This window comes from Salvia splendens, chromosome 2 (assembly GCF_004379255.2).
Source record: "Salvia splendens isolate huo1 chromosome 2, SspV2, whole genome shotgun sequence".
NCBI classification, from domain to species: Eukaryota; Viridiplantae; Streptophyta; class Magnoliopsida; order Lamiales; family Lamiaceae; genus Salvia; species Salvia splendens.
The window spans coordinates 26924860-26951553 of NC_056033.1; the positions used below are offsets into that span (position 1 = coordinate 26924860).

General features: G+C 37.9%; 1 pseudogene; it reads left to right on the forward strand.

Moving 5' to 3' along the window:
• Positions 1-14785: 14785 nt before the first annotated feature.
• LOC121763465 lies at positions 14786-17029 on the forward strand (annotated as a pseudogene).
• The last annotated feature ends 9665 nt before the right edge of the window (positions 17030-26694 follow it).

A 26694-nucleotide genomic window follows, 5' to 3' on the forward strand; every position in this document is an offset into this window, starting at 1 on the left:
AATAGCGGACACGTGCCAGCCCAATCACTTTAAAGGTCTGAGAGCATTGAGAATAGTGGACAGCCCATTCTCAGCCTATCTCACTATCTTTATGATTCATTTAATTGTTGATCAAAAATAAAATAACAAAAATGAAATAAATTAGAGAAAAAAAAATATAGAAATACAGTGAAAAAATTATTTAAACAAAAAAAATTGAAAATGGTAATCGACTCATCGTTCGCCGGTGGTCCACCTACAATAGGCGCCGATCAGCGAATGCTCTAAAGGAACATTGTTGGCTACTAAATCAATCGAAATTGTTGTTTTGTTTTTATTACTTCTCATGTCTGTAAAAAAAGTCTCATTTGTAGACGATACATGTTTTAATAAAAAAATTAATAAAGTAAGAGAGAAAATAAGAAAAAATGAGTAATGTATGAGAGAGGAAAAAAAGTACTAGTAAGTATGAGGAGAAACTTTCTTTTGAATATTTTTATTTATGATAAATTCATAATTGTGTAAATTCTCATATAAAAAAAATATCCATGTAGAAAAGATAGACTACCTTCGATAAAATGGCATATGTAAGTATTTATCGACTAGAAGCCTAAATGTTGCGACAGGGCATTTGGATTATTAGAAAATTAAAATAAAGTAATATCATCACAAACACCTAATAAGTTACAAATTTATGCACTATTAAATTCTTATGGTTATTGATTGATTTTACCCCAACACCAATTAATTTAGTTGAGAATAGGTTTTCCGTCTCGAAGTTTGATTTTCTAATTGTTTTTATTATATTGTAGTACACTAGTACTATAATTTTGTGTATATGTATATTTTTAGAGGACCATAGTGTAGTACTATAATTATGTGTATAAGTTTGATTTACCACAACACCAACTAATTTTGTGCAAAAGAAGTGAAATATAAAGTTGCATGGCCTGACCTTTTTGCTGAGGACACTTCTACTTCACGAAAGCATAGAGCGGCACAATAACAGTTTTGGCCTCAAGCGTCCTTACGCTATCCAAATCCCTATCTCAATACCGTCTCATCCATTAACTATTCATAGCTTCACTGCACGTTTTACCACATTTCTTAACTGAGAGACGTCCATCTATTAACCATTTCATCCATTAACTATTCATTCAATTTCATTTTTTATTTTTATTTCCAACAAATTCAATTAATATTTCATTGAAATATTAAATTAATACTAATAATTCATAAAATCATTAAAAATCACGAAAATTACAACATCCGAAAATACAAAAAATACATAATTGAAATCCTAATATTACAATTTATTGAAATCCGCATAATCATGGAAAGTGATGCGGTGACCGTCTAACGGTTGCCAAATTTTGCCCAAATGTATTTCATTAGATCCTCCTGGAGTTGAGTGTGGGTCATAGAATCATGTGTCCTTGCCCGGACACACAACCGCTCTTGCAAAGAAGGATGTACTCCACTGCGAGGCGGACTACTTGCGGAAGAGCTTCCCGGGGTTTCAGGGTCGAACCAATTTCCCGCCTCAGGTCCTTCGTCGGCGACAATAATGTTGTGCAAGATTATGCACGTATACATGATGTCGACCATATTCTACATAAACCACGTACGAGCCGGGGATTTGATAATGTGGAATCGAGCTTGTAGAACCCCGAACGCTCTCTCCACATCCTTGAGAGCAGCCTATTGCTTCTGCGCAAAAAGAGCCTGTTTGTCGTCTATCGGCATGTTGAACCTCTTCACGAAGGTTGGCCACTTCGGATAGATGCCGTCGGCAAGATAGTACCCCATTTTAAACTGGCGGTTGTTAGCGGTGAAGTTGATGGCCGGCTCTTTACCATTCAAAACTTCGCTGAAGAGGTCGGATTGGTTGAGCACGTTGATGTTGTTGTTCGATCCGGGGACCCCGAAAAATGCATGCCAAATCCATAGCCGGTAGTCGGTAACGGCCTCGAGTATAACGGTGGGGTGGGTGCCTTTGTGGCCGCTCGTGTATGATCCCCTCCACGTAAGCATGCACAAACCGAACCGAACCGGCGGTTAACCGCCGGTTCATAACCTGGAACCGGAACCGGCGGCGGCGGTTCGAACCGCCGGAAGGTTCGGTTCAGGTTCACGATTTTCAGAAACCGGAACCGCTGGTTCAAATAAAAATAAAAAAAATATTTATTATTTATAAAATTTAATTTTCACAAAAAATAAATACAAAAATTTCATAATATCCCATATTTATTTGTTGGGCCTCTGAATTCTAAAAAACCATTCTTGGTTGTTTCTCTTTTATAAAGACATCCTTGAATATTTTATGTTTCACTTTCGATGTAAGAAAAAATATATTGAAGAATTTTCTTTTATAACTATATATTTAGATCATCCATGAATCTTTTTCCAATGTAGAAGACAAAACTTTCTTTATATTTTACATTTTATTATTTACTATTTTTATATTTATTTTTGTCATAATTCCTTTTCTAAGACAAATTTATAGTTAATAATAGCGTCAACTAGAATAGTTTAGTTATAATAGTTTAATTAAATTTGAATGTGGCATGTTGCTTATAATTTGTATATTTATAGAATGTGGACATGTTCAAATAATTGGATTTAAATGTAGGTATGTTACTCATTTTTCTCAATGTATTGATTAAAATGTGCAAAAAAGCAACAATTAATATAATTTGTATAAGAATGATAAAAATAGAGGATTAAAAAAGCAACCAATATTTAAATTTATTGTTTAAGACTTAAAGTCTTTAGTGATTTGTAATTGTTGTAACTTGTAGACTTGTTCAAATTTATATCAATAAAGTAATTTTCTTCGTGGTTTTTTGAATTTTATTTACGCACATTCCATAGATAAATAAAGAAGAAAATGGCTGAACCGTCGCCCGAACCGGAACCGGAATCGCCTAAACCCTTGGCGGGTCAGATGAGTTCATGATTTTTTTGAACCGTGAACCGCCGGTTCCGGTTCGGAACCGACGGTTTTTGAACCGTGTGCATGCCTACCTCCACGCCACAGGGCAATTCTTCCATTGCTAATGCATGCAATCGACGCTGCCAAGCATCCCGGGGAACCCGTGCACTTGTTCGTGAAGTCGGAGCAGAAACTGACAATCTGCGGTGCTTGGCTTCCGGAGAAATTCATCGGTGAAGGCTGCCCGGACGCCTTTGCAGATCATCAAACACAGTCTCTCAGTGCTTTCTCCAATGTGCAGGTACTCATTGAACAAATCCGCCGTTTGTCCAGTAGCGAGCTGACGGATTGCTGCAGTACATTCTGGAGCGTCGTGAGACTGGGATGGCCAGTCGTGTCGAACCACTCTTGGAAGTACTCTTCCCGGGCCGCCAATGTATTTGCGATATGCATAAATAGCTCCCACCACATGCGTAAACGGCGACGAAAGTAGGTATCTCCCCATACCGGGTTCTCACAAAAGTAATATCTTACCAACCTTGAGGCAGCTTCCTCCCGGTCACGATGGATGTATTTCCGGGGTCGCTTTTGACGCGTCGCGGCTTTCTCCTCCTCCCTACGTCGATCTTCTTCTAGCGATTCTTCCATCATTCGGCGCATTTGCTCAAATGGATCCATGAATGGATTAAATTTGGGAGAAGAATTGGAGAGGAAAGAGAGATGATATGATAATGACGAGAAGAAAAAAAGATGAGAGATAGTGTGTTTGTGTGTAAAATGAAAGAGGTTAATAGGAGTATTTATAGAATAAAAAAAGAAAAAATAATAATAAAATAAAAATAAAAAAATCACCGTTTCAAACGGTAATATTACCGTTAAAATTTTTTAAACTAATTTTTTTTTCGAAAAATCGATTTTTTTTAAAAAAATATTTATTGCGTCAGCATGACGACGCCTATTCGCGTGCCGGCGAGTGGGCGTCACGCCGCGCGCCAAAGCTCGCCACGTGGCGAGACAGCCCGCCAACCGTCCCTTCCACCCGGGCTACGCGACAAGACGGAGCATCCACATCGGTGTCTCGATGCCGTCTCGTCTCGCCAGGACGAGCCCGAGCCCGCATCGAGACACCGATGCGGATGCGCTTACTACACGCTAATGTTTCAATAACTACATAATTATAGATCAAGTCAATATTAGACAATATTTATATATTTAAGTCTTCAGCTAGATGGTTATCGGTAATTTGATAACTAAAATTTTCGATTGCAATTAGTTATTAAGATTTAGTAATCGAATGTAACAGAAAAATCCATCTAAAATATGCAGTAATAGTAGTAACACATTATATTCCCTCTACCACTATGTAGTATATGCGTTATAATATTCTTTTTTTCTCATTATGAAGTTGGGAGAAAGTAAAGTTTGAGAGAAAATAAGATAGAGAAAACTCTTCGTTATAATATTCTTTTCTATCAGTATACTTTCTTTTCACTTTAATTATTTATTAGTATTATTTATAAGTATCACTTTACTACGTAGGGACCGAGGGAGTACAATGATATTGTTTTTATTAATCGACTTACCGATAATAAGTTCGGTTAGAGTAAAGGATTTGAAATTAATCCCCGACATATCTCCATAACTAATACTAGTATTGTATTTCATAATATACACATTTAAAAATCATAGTAGCACAATGGAAATAGTTATTAATTTAATATAAAATAATAATAATAGTTATTATTATATAATATTATATGATTCATAATTAAAATAATTATACTATAATTATTTATTAAATACTAGTAGTTTTTAGTATTATAACAATAATATTATTATATTACTAATTAAATATAATTATAACTATAATTTTAATTAACTATATTTGAATGATATTAAAAAAAATTAGTTATTAAATTATAACATCAAAATAATAATATTAATATTGATTAATAATAATAGTATAAAGAGTGAGGATAATGAGAGAAGATATTATAATATCACGTTTGGTATTAGTTTTGTGTATGCCCAAAATAACCTTTATGACACAAATGGAAAAAATGTATTTGATTGGAGGGTATAGATGAAAAACCCATCAGGTACCAAAAATGTGATTTATAGGTACCAAAAACGATATAAAATAAAGATCAGGTACCATTTATGTGCGAAAGTGAAAGATCATGTACCGTTTATATAGTTCACTCTTTAGAAAATGAAACAAAATGAAGGTTGTCAAAGGGAAGAAGAAGATAATTTTGAAATAATATGATATTAAGTATATTATTGAAATAATATCAGATTGAATAAGTTAAAAATGTGAAAAGATAAAATTGTCCAGCAGCCCAAAAGGGTAATTTTGGGATAAAACAATGTAAAAGTATTGATTTTGAAATAAACCCTTAGTTCTGGGACAACTGGAGATATTTTTAAAGTCCAGAGACTATTGGCAAGATAAACCCATAGTTCATGGACCATTTTTGTAATTCACTCTTTATTATTATTGTTATTATTATTATTATTATTATTATTATTATTATTATTATTATTATTATTATTATTATTATTATTATTATAGTGTAGTACTACCCCTCCGTCCCACCGAAGATAATTCACTTTCCTTTTTAGTTTGTCCCACCCAAGATGACTCATTACTAAAAATAGAAACCCTCTTTATCTCTATTTTATTCTCACTTTTTATTTTATTCTCTCCACGTAACACACAAATAAAACTGCTTAAAATCTCGTGCTACCCAAGAAAGATGACTCATTCCTTGGGTGACACATGATTTTATGTAGCTTTATATTTTGTGTGTTAAATGGAGAAAGTAAAGTAAGAGAGTAGTAGAAATAAATGTATTTTCATTTTAGTAATGGTCATCTTGAGTTGGAGAAACTAAATAGAAAAGTGGATTATTTTTAATTAGACGGAGGGAGTTTAAGTATATTTCTGCAGGACCACAGTGTAGTAGTATGTTTATGTGTATAAGTTTGATTTACAACAAAACCAACTAATTTTGTGTAAAAGAAGTGAAATATAAAGTTGCATGGCCTGACCTTTTTGCTGAGGAAACTTCTACTTCCAATGAAACACAAAGCAATTCACGAAAGCATAAAATGGCATAATTACAGTTTTGGCATCAAGCGTCCTTTCTAATTTTTTTATAATATAAATATTTATCATTATTTATATTAATTAATATAAAAATAATAAAATGAGCCTTTTAATTTATAATATTCATTTTTAGTATTTTTTCTGTGTTTTGATTTCTCCTATTTTTTTAACCTATGGATCAATTTTATTTATTATGAAAATATCTTAATTTTTGCGATATTAATTTATAAATTTACATTCTTTTAATTTCAAATACTATTATTAATTAAAAAAAAATCAAAGACTAAATATCGCTTGAATATTTTCAAAATATTACTCATGTTTCAATTTTATCATGAATGACAAGAAACTATGCAAATTTATATTTAAAGATTGATGTTCATATGATGTTAAAATTCTAGTTTGAGAAAAATTAAAATTATCAATAAAATATCAATCATAAAAATCGTCTTAAAGTTAGGTTTCGAGTAACAAATTAGTTTGATGATGTATAATGAAATAATATTTTAATGTCAGTGTTTTCAAGAAAATAATTGTTATATTATTTAATTAAATTTGAAATATTTTTTATTCTGTGTATTATTGATTCAGATTTTATTGCATAAATAACTTCACTTTTTCATATTTTTTGTTATTTTTCAATGAATTTCCTACATGATATAACTAGTATATTGTTACCACTAACTAGAAATAGAGGGATATGAGAACTTTTTTCGTACACATAATGACAAAACTTTAATCATGTATGAAGTACTAAAACTTATTAGGGAATTACATAAGAAGTTGATGACAGAAATGTGATAGATTTCAAATGTCAACGAAGTTAGGGATTGCCAAAAATGCCTTTCAAGCCATTTGGGCATTTTCGTTCGAAAAGTGGCCAAAACCCACTGCATTCGTGATTATATTATATGTTAGGGTCCTCTAGTGGCTATTTTTTTGTTAGGGGTTTGTGGTGTCACAATGCTGAGGCAGTTCACTCTAAAATAATAGTAACATATTATACTCTCTTTGTCACTCTGTAGTGACATCGTTTCACTCGTTTTATAAAAATGATAATAAATAGTTAAGGTTGAGAGAAAGTAAAGCATCAGAGAGAATAATATAAAGAAGACTCTACGTTATAATATTATTTTTTCTCACTGTACTTTCTCTCCACTTTAATTATTTATTAGTATCATTTTTTTAAAACGAGTGTTGAAAATGAAAAACTTTTACTAAATAGGGGCTGAGGGAGTACAATGATATTGTTTATATTAATTAACTTACCGATTGATTTTGATCGATCGGTCTAACCGGTTATATAATAAATTAGGTTAGAGTAAAGAATTTGAAATTTAACTAATTCGTTGAAATTAACCATCCCCGACATATCTCCATAACTAATACTAGTATTGTATTTCACAAATATATACATTTGAAAATCATAGTAGCACAATGGAAATAGCATTACCAACCCTTCAAATACATACATTTAACAATCATAGTAGCACAATGGAAATAGCATTGCCAACCCTTCAAATATATACATTTAAAAATCATACTAGTAGCATGATAAGGGAAAGACCCTTATCAAGTGAAAAAATAAACAAAGTCGCAGAGAAATCGTGCTCTGTCGACAATCGGAAATTCTAAACGGAAAAACTAAATAAAGATAAAAGACAATAATTATGATTTCATGGATTGAATAATGAGAATAAAAATAGGTCCTATTTATAATACTCATATGAATAACCTAACTTGGTAAACAAGATAATAAAGATATGGAAAAAATATGATAATATAATAATAGAGATATGTGAGATATTTCGGAAGATATAATCGTATAAACTCCCCCACGGTTGAAATCCACCTTGTCCTCAAGGTGGGAACCACGAAGCTAACAACGAGGAATCCTCCAGGATTAAAAACATGCTCGCCAAAATTGAGTTTGGAAGGGATTTTCAACTTTCTTTTCTCACCCAAGCACATCCCCAATACTATGAATCCTATCGGAGCTACATGACAAGAAGATAGCCGCTGATGGTGGCGCCGGGGCTGGGTAAGGGTTGAATTGGTGGCGGTAAAACTCAGGATCATACGCTGACACGAGACCATCGGTCGGGACTTGCTGGTCGGGAACGGGCTGGACGTAATTCTGCGGCAGTCCGTTGGGTGGGTCTGCGTGCGCGCCCCAGTTGTAAGGCCGGTATGGCTGCTGCCAATCCGGGGGGTCAGGTTCCGGCCTCAGTGACAAAAGCCTTTCGTGTTCATCAAGTCTTGCCTCGAAACGCACCACCCTGGCAAGTAGGTGTTCCAGCATCGCTGCAGTTTGGTTTAGCTGTTGGCTTCCTGGCAGTGGCAGTACCGCCGAGACCATGGACTCCGTTGGAGGGCTTGTCATGTGCAAGGGCTCCGTGCGACTCACGCCCATAGATGAGATGACCATAGCGATGTCGAGAACTTTCAAGGAGACCTTCCCAACGCCATCTTTGTCCAACAAACGTTGTCCTCCAATCATTCGGTTCTGGGGAAGCACTTGCAGAGCAGATCTCGGGAGTACCTTGTTGTCCCTCAACATCTCACGTGCCTCGTCTTGAGATCCTTCACTCTGTTCAATTTCATCGCTCACATCTACCCCGACAGCAGTGTTGATGGCAACATCGGTGATGCTGTTGGGAACATCGTTAATGTCTTTGGGAACATCCGCACTCAATACCATCGTAAAAGTGTTATCAATGTTCTCCTCAGTTATATTTTCATCATCAGTGTTCTCCTCAAACCAAGCGGTCACACGGGCGAGCAGGGGAGAACATCGTTAATGTCTTGGTCCAATCTATACACACGTAACTTCTCGTTGTAATCGTTTACGGCGGCTAGTTGGGCAGGGGAGAACAATCGAGCCATGAGGTCAGGATTATTGGGGTCAGAACCCTGGTATGTCACTTCACCATAGGCGAGGTACGGGCTGTGAGGCGGCGACTGATCATAGGTCGAAGAACTCTGCTGCGTGCGCACCCATGGCGGGTCCCAGCAAGTGGGCTGTCGGGCCTGGTAGGGATGATATTATGGGTGGAAGTGCCTATCCAGTGGATAGGATTGTTGCAGATCTAACGATCCAATCGGATGGTGTGGTGGCTGATATATGGGCTGCGATGGGTGGTGGGCGAATTGCGGCTGATGGTAGTCGAATTGGTGATGGTAATAGGCAGCATAGGTGGATGACATGATGGAGGTAATTCGGAGGATGAGAACCGAATGAAAGCACCAATTGATAAGGGAAAGACCCTTTATCAAGTGAAAAAGATAAACAAAGTCGCAGAGAAACCGTGCTATGTCGACAATCGAAAATTCTAAACAGAAAAACTAAATAAAGATAAAAGACAATAATTATGATTTCATGGATTGAATAATGAGAATAACTATAGGTCCTATTTATAATACTCCTATGAATAACCTAACTTGGTGAACAAGATAATAAAGATATGGAAAAAATATGATAATATAATAATAGAGATATGAGAGATATTTCGGAAGATATAATCGTATCATAGCACAATGGAATTAGCATTGCCAACCCTTCATCTCCAAATTCGACAACGACATGGACGAAGATCGCACCATCATTGCTCAATTCCGAATTCCATAACCCCAACCTGGCTCAGACCTTCACTAAGACAAAGACAAAGACGCATCATCAATTTCGTCGTCTCCGGCAAAATCTCGTCCTATTCTCTCGAATCGAAGCTCACGGTGAACTAAAATACACTCAAAATACCGTAATCGATTAATGATTTTCAATCAAATATATATAAAATCGACCGGGCTCACAAGTTGAGCATAATTTGTTATACAATTAAACGGCAATCGCATTGAACAAGATACAAATTCATAATTAAGACGAAATCAGATTTTAAAAATCAAAATTCGAATGGAAAAATTAAATAACTCAACGACATGCACACAAACAAGTTTGAACGACGCATCCATCGCTATAAATTCCCACCTACAATAATAAATTGTTACACTAAATAAAATTCTGACAATCTCAATAACTAAAAAAACACCTATCCATTTGAAATAGTACTGTCCGATTCTTGATCACTTTTTTTTGTCACATTTGCTTTGCTTGTGAGTTAGTCCAAGTAAATTCCCTCTGTCTAAATTCCCCAAGATTTTCAAAACAACACACACATGCATATATATAGAGTTCGCATTTGATTACCTCTCTGGATAGACATGGCAAAAGTGGAGGAAATCGCGGCGGTTTTCAAGAGATTTGGGGACGAGCAAAGCACGTTTCTGTATGAGTACGAGCGGCTGGTGCAGCTCAACAACGCGATGCTGGGGCGGAGTCTGTCGGAGACGCCGGTGGCGCGGCGTCATGCGCCGCCGGTGAAGGTGAAGCAAGGGCGGAGGGCTGCCGGATTTCAGAAGGCGATGAGGAAGTTGTTCACTCCGATTCTTGGGAGAAAAGGGCCCACAAAAGATGGACAAGCTGAGACCAACAAGAGTCCGTTTTTTTCCAAGAATTTTAGCAGATCATTGAGGGTTTAATTTCATGAATTCAGAGATTAATCGTTTTATATTATTGGGATTTTTGTTTTACTCACACTTTACGTATGTACAATTACTATAATAAAGATGGGAATTCCGGCCATAATGCTCATTTCAATGGCGGTATGTGTTAGTAGCAAGATTATAAATCATGGAGTACTTTATTTTCTTGGTTTCGTTAGTTTAATTTACTTTACACATATTATTTTACTGTATTCATCCTCATGAGATCGATGTTATTTTTCGAGTACTAACTTCATTGTGTTAATTAATTAATTAAAATGGAAGTTATCATTACATATTACATGGTCGGAATACTCCCTCCTAAACTAAAAATAGTCCTGTACCATACAGATTTTAATAATAAATTGGTAAAACAGAGAGAATGAGAAAAAGTGAGTAAAGTATGCGAGAAGAGAGAAACAATAAGAGAGATAAAGAGAAAAAGTGCATAAAGATAGAGATAGTTTCTATTTTTGAAATAAGACTATTTTTTGTGAACATACCAAAATGGTAAAATGAGACTATTTTTTTGGATGGAGGAATATATATGTTGATTTAAACATTTTTGGATTCTGCTATGAGAAAGAACAATTTCATTTTCATCTTACTAATTTCATATTGTCAACCAGTGAGCCTGTCAACCAAAATGAATAATAATATCATTATCTGACTTAAAATTTGTAAATTTACTTTATATTACCCTCCCTTCGTCCGTAAAATAATCATATTTTGCCATCTTAAGATGCTCTCAATTTAAAATCTTATTTACCCTTTTTTTTCAATTCTAACCATGCCATTCTCCTACTATCATTAACAAATATAATAATTATAATTGAGCGCACATGATGCGTTAGCACTTGAATAAAACAAATTAAATTGCGTTCCACTTTTAAGTTAAGAGCATCCACAATAGGGCGGACGTCCCAATAGCCTAGCACACGGACATCCCAAAAACGCCTTCTGCCATATCATAAAGACATCTCACTGTACTATCACATCATAAGAACATCCCACTGCACAATAATAGCCTAGCACTAGGAGTCTAGGACATCCCAATAGCCTAGCACAATAGTAACCAATTTTTTTTTGAAAAATGGGGACGTCCATCGCAAGACCGCAATAGCGGACGTTCGCACGGACAAGGGGACAGACGTCCGCCTTTTACGACGGACGATCTCTCGTCCGCCCTGGATGTCCGTGAGCCGCTAGGCGGTTGCAATAGCGAACGTCCGCGACGGACGAGCCGCTAGGTGGTCGCACGTCCGTCGCGACGTCCGCTATTGCGGATGCTCTTAGGCTACTACTTGAGTAAAAATTATTATTTCAAGTTATTAAAATCCTCAATTTTCTTATGCTAGAAAGTTTTACATAGAATAAAAAAGCTGCTACCATTGAACAAATAACATTAGATTGTCAAGTACAACTGTACAAGAGTAAAATATAATCAATTCATCTCACGTGCTTGTTCAATACGGTAGAGGTACATGCTTGTTCATTATCTATGTGATGACTTTATTTAAATCTCGTTAGTTTACTTGATTTTTATAGATCTATTAAGTAGAAAATCCTTTTGATAAATACCGAAAGAGCTCTTTATATAGTTCACTTTTTATTTTATGTTGGCAACATATACTGAAAATGGATCAACAATTTGCCGGGCTTCATGGCAATTTATGATAGTTAGCTAATCTTGGGCAAATCCACTATATATTAGTCATTATATCCAACAATAAATTAAAGTAACTTATCCATTTAGCATGAAACTAATACACCATCCATCCGTCCCATAAGAATATATACTATTTCCTTTTTAGTCCGTCCCATAAGAATATGTACTTTCTAATTTTGGAAAGTTTTTTTTCTCTAATGAGGCGGAACTCATTCTCCACTAACAATATTTTATTTACTTTTTCTCTCTACCTCTATATTCTTTACCAATTTTACATTAAAATTCGTGCCTCCCCAAAGTGTATATTCTCTAGGGACGGAGGGAGTATATAAATTAAAACAGTTATAATAATATTTTCAATTAATTAACAAAAATTTTTGACAGAATAACTAACAAATTAAAACTATACCATTAGACAATGAAAAGATAGCGAGGCAAGGTGGCTACGGGCAAAAAGACTACTTCTGATCTGACGAAATAACATAGTAAGATTGAAAAGTGTAGGAAAAGATTGAAGAAATCGAGTTGAAGAGAAAATGAAAGAAGTAAAATGAGAGAAGGTGAGATGCAGACATGATCTGAAATAATATCTTCATTTTTTCGGGCACCTTGCAAGTGCTAGGAATTCTTCATATAAATTTATTGTAAAATACAAGGTTTAAATTATTTTCCGAGCACATATGTACTCGGAACCGCACGCTTATTGCGAGCACACAGTAGGTGCTCGGAATTCCTAGCAAATTCTACCATTAGCTCGGAAATTTGCTCGCAATTGCCAAGAGGCATCCTAGTCCGTTGACCGTGCTCGGAATGTGCACAATTTCTTTAACATCCCAACTACTCCCTCCGTCCCAGATTAAGAGTCACTTTTTGTCATAAAAGTATGTCCCAGTTTAAGAGTCACATTTAGAATTTTCCATATTTGGTCATACAATTTTACCTCATTCTTCATCAAAATTACATAAAAATGCCATTCTCTGCATTAAAATAAACCAAAATAAAAATCAAACATTTAATTACACACTCTACCATCTCACTTCATTTATTACACACTCCAAAAAGTCAAAAGGGACCCACCTTCAACCAACTCACTTCATTTATTACACACTCTACCATCTCACTTCATTTATTACACACTTCAACTCTTTCTTAAAACCCGAGCCATAATAATAAGTGACTCCTAATCCGAGACGGAGGGAGTACATACTAGGCTCATGTGCTCAGAAGGTGCTCGCAATTTTGTGATAGGTGAACAATGTTTTTTTGTAGTGCTAGTAATATGCATATACTTCATGCAGTAGTATTATTTATTTTATTAAAAAGTCACAATTTTTTTTTTATTTTTGCTTGCAATTATGTTTTAATCTTCTCAACTCCAACGTCTAAATTTCAAAAGTACCTATTTGTGATGGAAAAAACAATTACTTAATCACTACTTCACAATATGTATTACCTCTATCAAAGCTTAAGTGAGTGTTTCGATTTTAGCATAAGAATTTAGGACACAGTATTTAGTGAGTTAAATAATAAATAATAAAGTATAATATAAAATAAAATAGGAAATTAAAAAAGAGACTAGATGGGAAGAGATAAGAAGAGAGTTAATTATTATCAAAAGAAAACGACTCACTTAGAGGACATCCAAAAAAGGAACACATCTCCCTTAAGTTGCTATAGATGGAGTAGTTTTTAAAACTATAATCCAGCATTATTAATATTTCCCAAGAAACTGATAAATATTAATTTATCATTTTGAGAAAAATATGAATACACAAATTAGGTTTGGCTACATTTTACCATAGAAGAAAAAGCCACATCTAAAATGCAGGTTCATTTCATAAATAATTTTTAAACTATGATGCTTGTATCAAATTGATTACTAATATAAAATGAGTAATAAGTTTTATATTTTAAATCATTTATAGTTAAATAATTTCCTTAATTATATTATTTCACATAGCAATTAAAATGCAAATAATATTTTTTTTCTAATTTAGAGCATCCAAAATGGCGGCGAGCGGACCGGCTAGCTGATCTCCGGCGCTCGCCGAACCATTGTAACCGGCCAGCGCCATTTCGGCAAAAAAATCGGCGAGCGCACGCCGATTCGCGAGCGCTGGGCGATGCGCTCGCCGGTCCGCTAGCCGCCATTGCAGGCTTCGGACCGGCGAGCGATCGGCGAGCGAATTTTTTTTTTAATTTTCGAAACACTATATATACGCGCTTTGCACGTCATTTTCATTCACACCACTTTTTTTAAATTAATATATTTTTTTAATGTACTTTTTTTAATTTAAATAATATTATTGAATTTTCTCGTATCTGTGTCGTAAATTTAATTCCGTATTTTGTGTGATTGTCAATTATTTGTTTTATATAATTAGGAGTGATGTGGCTAGGCTATTGCTGGGCTATTTGCTTGTCCTGATGATGTGACAGGAAGATTTTTAGTGCGGATGATGTGGCATGAGAAGTTTGTGGCTGGATATGGCTGAGCTATGAATGGGCGAAAGCCATGGTGGATACTCTTGTGCCTTTTCACCCTCACAATTCCAACACTGTCTTATCACATTATTCATTTCTGCTTCACATTATTCTAAAATCCACAAATCATGATTTCTTCCCAATGCCAAACACCCTCCAATTTCCTTCATCAATCAGCCGATTTTTCTGCATTCAACACAATCCATCACCGGAAATTTCATGTATTCGCCGCTCCCATCAAAGAAAAACACAATCTTTACGGACACACGAGCGCCACCACACTGCAATTCGAAGATTTTCTTCAAACTGTTACCACATCTCCAAAACAGCTGGCGAAAGTCAATAGATATGGAGAAATTCGAACTATTGCTGAATTCAATCGTCTACTCGTTTCCTTAATTTCGTCGGATGAGGTTGAATTGGCGTGGAAGCTCAAGTCTACCTTATCCTCTCTCGGTTTATTCCCGGATGTGCGGACGTATTCAATTTTGGTGAACGGTTTCTGCAAGAACAAGGCGATGATGATAGAAGCGAGAATCACACTTCACGAGATGCTGGAGAATGGCTTCGAGCCAAATGTGGCCACGTTCACCACAGTAATCTACTCCTTTTGTGAGAGTGGAAGATTGAAGGATGCATATGAGGTGTTCGACGAAATGTCTAAGATAGGTTGCGAGCCCACGGTCAACACTTACAACTGCTTGTTGAAAGGTCTGTGCTACGTTGGTAGGATAGAGGAGGCTTATGACGTTATCAAGCGTAAAAAACTCATCGATCAAGCCGGATATCTACACCTACACTGCAATGATGGATGGCTTCTGCAAAGTAGGACGTTCGGATGAGGCGTTCGAGCTGCTCGTTGAAGCCCTGAGGATGAAGTTGACGCCGAGTGTAGTGACGTACAACACTCTGTTCAATGGCTACTTCAAGGAGGGGAAGCCCTTGCTCGGTTTCGGGCTGTTGAGGCGGATGAGAGCGAGGAAATGCAGCCCCGACTACATCAGCTACAGCACGCTGCTGCACGGGATGTTGAAATGGGGGAAGATTAGAGCGGCAATGCAGGTGTATAAAGAGATGGTTGGAGATGGTTTTCGCGCGGATGAGGGGATGATGAACACCTTGCTTAGGGGCTTGTGCAGGCGTGCTAGGAAGGAGAAGTATGTGTTGGATGATGCATACAATGTGTTTGAAGAGATGAGGGATGGGAGGTATGTCATATATCAAGAATCGTACGAGCTGGTGGTGGAGGCCATGTGCTGCAATGGGAGGGACATGGAAAGGAGAGGTTTTGAGGTTTTGAATGAGATGATTGGGATTGGGTTTTCACCCAAGACTTTCACCTTCAACATTGCTATTCATGCGCTTTGTTGCTGCGGTGAGGTGGACAAGGCTTTGGCTGTTTTGGCGATGATGCATAAACACAGAAAGGCGAGAGGGATACCGTTTAACGCATTGATTGATGAGTTGATTCTGCAAGGAAGGGTGTTGGAGGCTGCCTGTGTTTATGGGTTTGCTTTGAAGAAAGGTGTGGTGCCAAAGTGGAAACCTCAACTAAGGACCTGTTCAATATCTTAGATATGCATTAATGGATGTTCAGTATGAACCAGCCCGAGAATTAAATGAGGGCCCGCGCTGTTGAGTGCTGTAATGGGCGAAATTCATTTCTCACGAAAGAGGTGGTTTATGAATCAGCATCGATTTTTATGTCAAGAAATGAATAGAAAATGAAAATGCTACCCCTCTCGAAATTCACTTCCCCCGAATTCAAAGCTTCCCGCCAAAAACCCTCTCTCGCTCCTTGCCGGGGTAGTAATCTGTCCATCTCCGACGAGAAAATTGAGACCCATTCGTGGTTTCTGCCTCGCTTCCCTGAGGAAGAATGGGAGAAGAAGGAAAAGGAGGAAGTGTTTTAGGGCGTAATGATTCAAAGAAGCAACCTTAATTGGTGGGACTAATCTTCTTTGTATGAGCTTCTACATAGTACTAGTAAAGATTTCTTGGATAAAGAGAATAGAATTTGTAAATCTCCAATCATTATGTGGAGCTGGTCATCAAGCTGTTCTTTCAAGCAGAAGAAATGGTGTTTCCTTCTGCTAATAAATTAGATAAAGCATGATGTAGAGTGTTGAGTTTCCAACACATATTCAACTTCATCAACTTAATGTGATTGTGCATAAACTAGGATCTCCTGTGTTAGAAATGAATAGAGGGAAATTTTGATTTCATAAGGGGTTTATGCATTATGTTCCTTGAATACTTATTTTTCTTCCTTGTATTGCTAATGAAGATAGTAGTAATCTCTTTGGGCAAAGAATATTTGTTCACAATTCTGTATTTTCTTCCTTGCAGAAAATCTAAGTAATATTCTACAGTCTTTATCTGTTTTCTGTTTGCTTGCTGTCATTCTTCATGCTGTATTTGGGTTTGGCAGATTTGAAGTTAGTCATCTAAGCATGGTCTGTTCTTTAAATCTGAAATTTGTTTATAAAGACATTTAATATGCAAAATGACTTCACAATATGTGAATTTTACAGCTAAGGATCACCTACTCCACACTCACAAACATCTCCTACTCCACAGGCATACTCACAAACATGAGTAATGGACCCCACCATCATATATTATAGTATTTGTGAGGGGTGGAGTAGGAAATGTTATAGGCCGAAATTTGTTTGACTCATGTTTGTTTGACTGCAAGGAAGGAAACTATGGCAGAAATGTTTAGGATGTTTAGATCTGATAGTTTAGTGGATAGTTTTGCATGATCATAGGTTAGTTTATTGTTCACGTGAATGAAGTTCAACTATGAGGAGTAGATTTCAATTTATAAGTTGTTATGACATTTTCTTGCTCGTAAATGTTCAGATCTGCTTTTACTCTATTTTTCATGTTGATCCTACGAAGAAGATGAAGTCGTTGGGAAAGTTTTACTTTATCGTACGTTTTGCAGGAGACTGACATTCATCGCTTTATTCTGTTTGTCCATTTCATGAAATGATAATATGAGTTGATCAAGTAGATTTATTTCGACTAGCAAGTGGAGCAGTGTAGTTAGTTTAGTTTACAAGTCAAGTGTGCCAACTTAACCCACCATAGTGAAGCGTGGCAGTAACCAGCCTCAACGTGTCTGCAAACAATGTTAAACATATCATCTCTGTGGGATCGATCCTTACTTCCCTGTACTAGTTACTAGTATTGTGGGTTTTTTTTTTCATCATACATAGGAGTTCGAGATACATTCGGCAAGCGAACTAGCCCAACACAACCCCTTGTGGCTCGAATACTTAGTTTCCCTCCGACGGGTTCGGCCCGTGAACTAGCCAATGTCTGGCTCGTAGACTAGCCTCCCTCCGACGAGTTCAGCCCCGTAGACTACCCGCCACCCTCAGACACGTCCAGGGTCGAAAGCTTGCCAAGCCCCAAGGAAACAACCTTGAACAAACCCACAGGGAAATTAATCCCCAAGTCGCGCCATCCAGGAGTCGAACTCAAGACCTCCAGGATGGCGCCATATCCGCCCCCATGACCAACTGCGCCAATGGGCTTGGATTTACTAGTATTGTGGGTTAAAGTTTTGAAAGCGCTTCGAGCTCTCACTCAAGTTGAACCTGGATCAAGCTGATCAGTCGGAATTTCCACTGGATCCAATCATCCGCATCTGCAGGAAAAAAGCGTACACATAGGCAGCCGGATCAGTTTGACAATTGACTTGAGCAACTCAAGAACGACAAGAGAATAGAAGCATGAGCGAGTTCGAGCTAGAGCCGACCTCTTTCAAACGGCGCCGTTGCCGGGGATGATGGCGTTTACCCTACATTTATTGCAAGACACCTTGGTGTATATACTGTTAATGTTTTCTTTCTTTTGTTTGTAGTGAAGAGACAGCTCAGGGCAACAACAGGGGAAGATCAATGTCCATGTCTATGTGGATCAAGTGTTTCCCCTGCTGATGTGGAACGAAGGGACTGCTGGATCAAGCTAGCACATAGATGAGCGGAGCGTCTCAGGGTTGTTTAAACATTTAAGTTTGAATTTTGTAAATAAGCTCTTTGTTGTTTTTTTTCCTCAGTTCGAAGGCACTAAGTTCAAGAAGCAGGCAGAGGAAGAAGTGGAGCCTAACATTGTCCAACCAGAACCATTTCCTGGCCAGCCGTATGATCCGGATGCTAACAAAGGAGAAAAATAAGACATCACCTTCGTGAGCCCGCCATAGTCAGTAGCTTACCCGAAGGAGGTAGAAACCACCATGGATGGCGATTTGGGGAATGATCCGGAGATAGGTTCGCTCTATCCCCACGATGATAACGAGCCAACCCACGCTATCTCCAACACATGTGGTCAAGAAGCTGTATATGTGAAGCCGGAATTGCTGGTTGTTTTACCTATGTTCCTAGGAGATAATACTGGAAGCTCAATTGAATTCCTTCATGAATTCAAAAAGAATTGCAAAGTACAGAAAAGCCCAAAGGGGACTTCAAGCTAAAGGCTATTCCCCATACTCTGAAAGGCAAAGTAGATACTTGGTTGCGAGGATTGGAACCCAACATCATCAAGGCATGGTTGGACTTCGAGAAGGAGTTTCTAAACTAGTTCTTTCCAGCAGCAAAGTCAAATGCACTACGAAGGGAATCAGGGAGGTTACCCAAGGATATGATGAGAGCTTGAGCAAATATTAGCACAGATACAGAAACTTCTGGATGCATGCCCAAATCACAACATGATGGAAATAGAGGTCTATTTAAGGTTCTATGAGGGCATAGATGCAAGGAGTAAGGACTTGGTGAACTCGTCAAGCGGGGGGAATTTCGCCCAACTTCTGTTGAGTAAAGCCAAGATCGTTCTGGAGAAACTGCTAAGTGCGAAAAGAGGGTACGATGATACATCAGAAGCTCTACCCCATAAGAATGAGATGAACACTCACGTCATGGATAACAACACACAGCTGAAGGGTCGAGTTGACAGACTTGAAGATATGTTCAGTTCAATTCTTAAATCAAGCCATCCACAAGTTCCTTTAATCAGACCCCATTTCTAAACTGATCAAGAGAGCCATAGCCAGAACACATGGGATCTTTGGAGTTCAAACAGAAGTTGGAATCCAGGAGGGCAAGCAGAGGTATGCCAGCACAGATACCAACCCTGCGCAGAATGGAGCTGGCCTGAAGAGTACTCATCCTTCCCACATCAGTCAGAGCCATAACCAACTGCCACCCAATTGCCCACATGACAGATGGTATATCCAGACTCCTCATCTTGCCCTGATCTCCACGTTCATGAGCCCAATCAGCAAACTCATAAAGCAAACTGCCCCAGCCACTATCCACCCTTCCAAGATCAACCCTATAGCCTAGACATGCACAAATCGAACCGGCTCGGTGGTTAACCGCCGGTTCGGGCCCGCCGGTTCATGAACCGGAACCGGCGATTTGAACCGTCCGGTGGGTTGCCGGTTTAGACGGGCCGGTTAAGGGTCGAGATATTGTTGAACCGTGAACCGACGGGTCAACGGTTCCAACGACGGTATTCCGACTAGGGTCCGTAGGGGTGCATGCTAGGGTTGCAGAAAACCGGCGGTTTCTGACGAAAACTGCTAGTTTCCGCCGGTTCCGGTGACTTTTCAGGCGGCAGGTTGAAGGGTGCAGGGCGTAGGCCTGAAAACCGGTCAGAAACCACCGGTTTTCGGTCAGAAATCAGCGGTTTCCGTCAGAAAACCATGGACTGAACCGCCGGTTTATGGTTGAACCGCCGGTTCAGGCGGTAAACCGGCGGTTTCTGCCGAATTTGAAATTTCAATTTTTTTTATTTATTTCTTCCAATTTTACTCCTATAAATACCCCACTTCCCCCTCATTTCTACTCACCCCATTCTTGTGTTAACAAGGATTTCCTTCTCTCAATCTCCATTTATCTATTCTCTCCTCATTCTCTCTAATTGCTCAAGTTGTTTACTAGTTTCTACTTACTAATATATTTGTTTTTGTGCTCGTAATTTACCACTTATTCTATACTCCATACATATTCCATCCATACTACTTTCATTTATCACTATGTCTTCTTCTCGTGGTGGACCGGGACGTGGTGATCGGGGCAAGGGAATTGCCCAAGATCAATGTACTAGTCGTCCCTCAAAATCAAGGCGACCTAGTCGTCGAGAAATTATGGAAGAGGTTTCCCGAGTGCAGGCTGAAAGCATGCAAGTAAGTAATGAAAAATTATTTTTACAATTCATAATTCATAATTTCATAAAATTGAGTTTATAATTTTTTTTTTGTGTTCATACCTTAAAACTTCAACTTATATAATATTTATAGATAGAAGAAGATCATAGGACCGCCTTGCTACTCGCTGAAATGCAACAAGGTGGGGGTAGAGGAGGTGGTTCCCTACAAGATAACGAGTACGACGTGGCTATATCGTCAGACTCGGACAACACTGAGGATAGATCTCATTCTCGTATTCCGTCTAGCACCGGCGGAAATGAGGAGATGCCTCCCCCTCCACCCACTAACACGGCAAAAGCTTTGAAATCTGATATTTTTGTCAAACACTACAAGAAGGTCCCGGTGGTGATTCCAAGTCCTCATGATCCGCATTCTCAATAAGAGACATCGGCGTTTCATGCATATTGCAACTATTGCGATAAAGTGTACAAATTCTCGAGTGGTGGGGGATATGGCACCCTCCATCGCCATTTGGTGACAAAGCATCCGGTAGAATGCGACACTCCCTCTACCCAAACCCAACTAAACTTCCAACCCGGTGGCTCGGGTTCGTCAGGTACGCCTCTTTTTAAAGATGATCAACAATTTTTTTCTGATGTTATGACTAGATAAGCGGCAATGAAGCATTTTCCTTTTAACGTTTATGATGACAAAAAATTTGAGGTTACTGTGCAAAGTGGTTAAAACGTAGCTATCAAAAGAATAGGTAGAATGACCGTTCAACGATCTACCGTTAGGCAATGTTTAGAGAAAAATGTTGAATTAGCACGTTATTTAGTTAACTTGGGCCACAAAGTGAACATTTGCTCAGATGTGTGGACTGGTTGTTTTAACCGTCATTCATACATGGGCATTACGGTTCACTTTGTGGACAATAGTTGGACTTTAAACAAGTGTTTAATAGGTTTTAGAGAATTTGAAACTCCACACACTGCACCCGAAATTGCATCTTTGATTATACAAGTTTTGAATGAGTTTCAATTATGCAACAAGATATTTTCTATTGGTTTTGATAATACAACTGCTAACACCGCAAGTATTAGCGAGTTGATTGCTGCTTGTTCTCCGGTAATTGGAGGTAAGTATTTTCATCAAAGATACATATGTCATATTTTAAATTTATGTGTACAAGATGCGCTTGAATTATGGCAAAAGCATGTTAGTCCTATTAGAACTGCAGTTAGATTAATCCATCAAAAGCTAGCTATTGGCAAAGCATGGAAGAAATATTGTCATCAAAAGAATGTGATTTTTTAGAACATATCCCGTACATGATTTATATCTTTCACATAGTCGTTGGGAACATAGCGTCGCTTTATTTAAATTGTTCAAATATTTCAAAAATGCTACTGTTGAATTATCGGGTGTTTATTATTGCACCGTTGTACGTGTTTTAGAGCATTGCATGTATATATCACTTGGTTTTAAAACTGCAATGAAAAATACTTCCTCTTCACCTGAATTAATGTGTGTTTTATATTATATGATTGAAAAATGACTTACGTATTTCAGTGAGATTCCAACCGTGTTTTTGATTGCAAATGTATTGGATCCAAAATGGAAATTAGCCGGTACCTCTAGGATTTTAGATTTTTATTATAACAATTTGAGTTCAATTGATCTTGGCCCCCTTCAAGCAATCTAATCCGATACCAGTGATGAATTTGGAGTAGACCTCTCAGAAACCTTTCAAATAACCTTCCCGGACCGGTCCACTACCCAACATGCCTTCGAGTTTAACTTGCGCGTTCTCTACACCGAATATGAAACCAAGTATAACAATACCCACCAAGTCAGAAGACCCCCCCTCCTCAACAACATAACTATGACTTTGCATATCAAGTCGATTATGATGACCCCGACGCGAAATCCCAACTAGCCGACCTATACAACTACAGCACCGGCGGAAGGTCCTCAGGTATGGTAAGTGAATTAGATTTATATTTCGATTCACTCTTTTCTTTTGGTGATGAAGGTCCTACTCCTCCCGCCCAAATCGACGTCCTCGATTTGTGGGGAACCCACAAGAAATATTTTCCCATCCTTGCGTCAATGGCCAAGGAGATTTTTTCTGTTCCGGCTTCCACTGTCGCCGTCGAGTCCGCCTTTAGTGTTGGCTCGTGTGTGTTGGATGAATCAAGAAGTAAGCTCTCGGCGAAAAATATGGAAGCCGTGATGTTACTTGATGATTGGGCCAAAGCCGACGTCAGAGAACAAGAAAATGATTGGGATGATCGTCAGGAGGGATCACAAGATGAATTCACAGGGGATGAATCGTAGGCCAACGGTCAACCGCCACCGGCCAAGCCAAATAGGTAAGTAAAGTAAGAGAACTACATGAACTTTGATTCCCTTTTACAAATGAACATTGGGGATATGTAGGCACCTCAACTTAAATTTAAAATTTAAGTTGAGCTCAAGTCTTTTTTCCTTTATTTTTTTTTTCATTTGTTCCTACTTTAAAAATATGCAAATATAATTACATAATTGTATTTGTATATACTCTAGTCGATGAAGTAGATTTCTCTATACAGTTAAATCCGAAAAACTTTTGACAATTCTACTATAATTGTTGATTGTTAAACTAAACTCAACATTTAAAGTTGAATTGCTAAAGGTGTCCTTAATTTAGTTATGTAGAAAGATCTCCTTCGCCGATTAAGAGTATATATATAATATACTTATAAGTTTTTTTATAAGAACTTCTACGCCGTTTTTGTCATTTGTAATTAGCTTCGTTGTTGACTAGTAATCTCGTTTGTATTTACATTTTTGTTTAAGACTTCAAGGCCTCGAGGTTTTTCGATTTGTAATTGTTGTAACGTGTAATATTTATATTAAATTTATATTCCACAAGATTAGATTTGTATTATTTATTTAATTTATCATACCCAACACAGAATTGAGTCCAATAATTTTTCCTCAAGGAAATGAATTATTTAAGTTTCCGATTTGTTATTACACCATCACTAGTTCAAACTCGCAAAACAAGTTATCTCGCCTTGGCAATAAATCCAATCATTTGACTGTCAAATAAATTCACCACGTATCAATTATTCAAAACGCCACGTCACGTTATCGACGGAACTGATTCGGTCAACGTACAATCAAAACCCTAAATCCAATTAGGTCACAAGAATATCAATTAATCATTTCACACGTCATTTATTCTATGGACTTCATAGCATTAAATGCAAAAATTTTAGGTTAAAAAATTAGGATTCAAAAAGTGGGGCGTTACAGAGTGAGACTGAGGAGATTGAGCCATCAGATGCTAAGCAAAAGTCGGAGGAATCACTGGAGAAGCAAGGAGAGGCAGTGGCCATTGAGGCCAAATTAGCAGAAGAAAGGTCTCAAGTTGAAGAAGAGTCGAGTGTCGCACCTCTCATGGACGACCTGACATGCGAAACTCCAGAGGAAGCGGAGGACAAACTTCCGGGGGAGAAAGAAGAAGACATCATACACCATGAAAAATCGGGAACTTCATTATTTTACCTTCAGGTAAAAAAAGAGCATGTCCTTGAAAGGGGAACAGTGAGGTTTGTGTCCAACGTGGAAGGAGAACATGCACAGCCAGAGAGATCACCTCCAGTGATAGATAAGCTCGAAGGACGCCACAACGAAGAAAGACCAGAGATGAAGGAAGAAATGCCGAAAGGAAGAGCAGCAAGAGCGATCTACTGGGTACAACTAGAACCATGGCCTAAGCCATTCAAGGTGGAAAAGTCTCCTGACATTGGACTACGCCCCAAGGAAAAAAAGAAAGTTCAGGGGACTTACAAGAATCACAAGAAAAAGCAAGCTATCATGACGGTGATGTGCCTTTAGAAAAATAGGTGGAGTGCAAGAGAAAAAGTTCGATCAGGATCCCCAATTGATGATTGTTCCTATGACAGGTTGTCAATCTCTGAACTGATCAAGTTGGGAAGAAGCTCAACCTCAGTTGAGTCAGTTAAGTGCAAGGATAACAACGAGAATCTGAGGATGGATGACTGTAAGGAGGAAATGAAGCTGCCAATCCAGGAGCACAAGGATGCTAGGATGATTAACTGGGCAGAAAGTACTACTCCTCACATCTTGGTGGGAATCGAGGCATGTCGAAGGACAACTTCCAACCCCGCCAATCCACCATATGGAAACCACAAAGTTTGAAGGGAGTATCATGATCTTTTACTTGTTCTTACTCCTCCATCTTTAAATTTTGAATAAACAGTTCGGCAGTATGTGTAGCGGAAGAAATTCTACTACACATATTCAGCCTAATCAAGTGAATAATTGTTCGCTGGATAATTCTCAAGATTCTACTTACTCTACTTAATACACGTGTATGAGCAAACACTTGATCAAGTGGAATCCGAGAATTATCCACGGCTGGGAATAAATGTTTTTTTTATATTCTGTTATTATTTTAGTCTCTTTAGAAAATCCCAAACAAAATTTTAGTTTAAGAAAATAAAAAAATATATTTCAAGAAAAAAAATTTGGAGGTAACTGGAAGGGTTCAATTTAAAGATAAATCTTTTGATTCTCGAAGGAGAATCTCCAACTAATACTCCACAAAATCTCTTATTTTGTTTATTTTACTTTTGGGTCAGGGTTTAGCTGAATAAGTGAGAAAAAGAAAGTAATGAGTAAATGTGTTTTTAACCGGGAAAGGTAAAAGGGAAATCATTTGATTTGGAAATTTGAAAATTGGCGTAGGAAGGCGAACAGACACTGATGTCATAAGCGACCGTTCCCTTTTCTCTCTATTACTCCGATTTCTGCGTACCTTTCTCCCATTTCTCTCACATCCCTTCAGTTTTTACAACTTCCCCTCCCAAAATCCCAATTCCTACCCTTCAGTTCTCTGTCGAGACCACACTTATTTACCAAAAATGGATAGAACCTTCACCTCCAGCCGTTATCAGAAGCCTGCATCCGGTCGAGGGGTGCGTTTAATTCCAGCGACTCCTCGTCAAGAACCCATAATACCTTTAAGCTTGTCGTCATCAACCACTGATTCCACCCAATCTCCAGCGACCTCTCCAAGCGATTCACAGTCAGGGAGTCCCAGGGGTATGATGCGAAGAACTAGGCTAGTGGTAGAAATGCCATACCCGTTCACCTACCAAGCCACTAGCACTAGAGACGAAGAGATCTCTCCCTCTGCGCCAAATTCTCTCGAGAGTTTGGACTGTTAGGTTTAGTATACTGAAAAGCATGTTTCGAGCGAGTTCGCACGAATAGAATCTTGCTTGTGTACAGAAAAACTCTACAATCCAATTTTGACCCGATTCAGTATTATTCGAGCATTTCGCACGAATAGAATCAGTATATTATTACATTGTGTTTGCTTATGCGTTTATAAGATGTTTTATAAACATTTAAATGCATAAGAAGTAAACAAAGCCTAAGTCTTTTGCTTAGTAGACTGGTTGTGGGCGTCGTCCACTTTAAGGTAACTACAGTCGGTTCTATGCAATGCTTTGCAAAAGAAAAGAAGAATTTCACATCCTAGATAGGCTTAGGCTACCTATCGTGAAAGGTTGCAATGTCAGTCTGATTATTTCTAAGCCTTATTGAAATAAGATGACGTTGGTGTGGTAAAGCACTGAATGGATCTAACAACAAGACGAGTCTTTATGCTATCTACTGAAAGACGAGGTCTTGATAATTAATTTCTTAATCTACATACGTTAGCATTGAGCATACGACATTGTGAAGGGGTTGGCAGGGGAAGCGTGCGTTCAATATCCGATCACATGAATTTGATC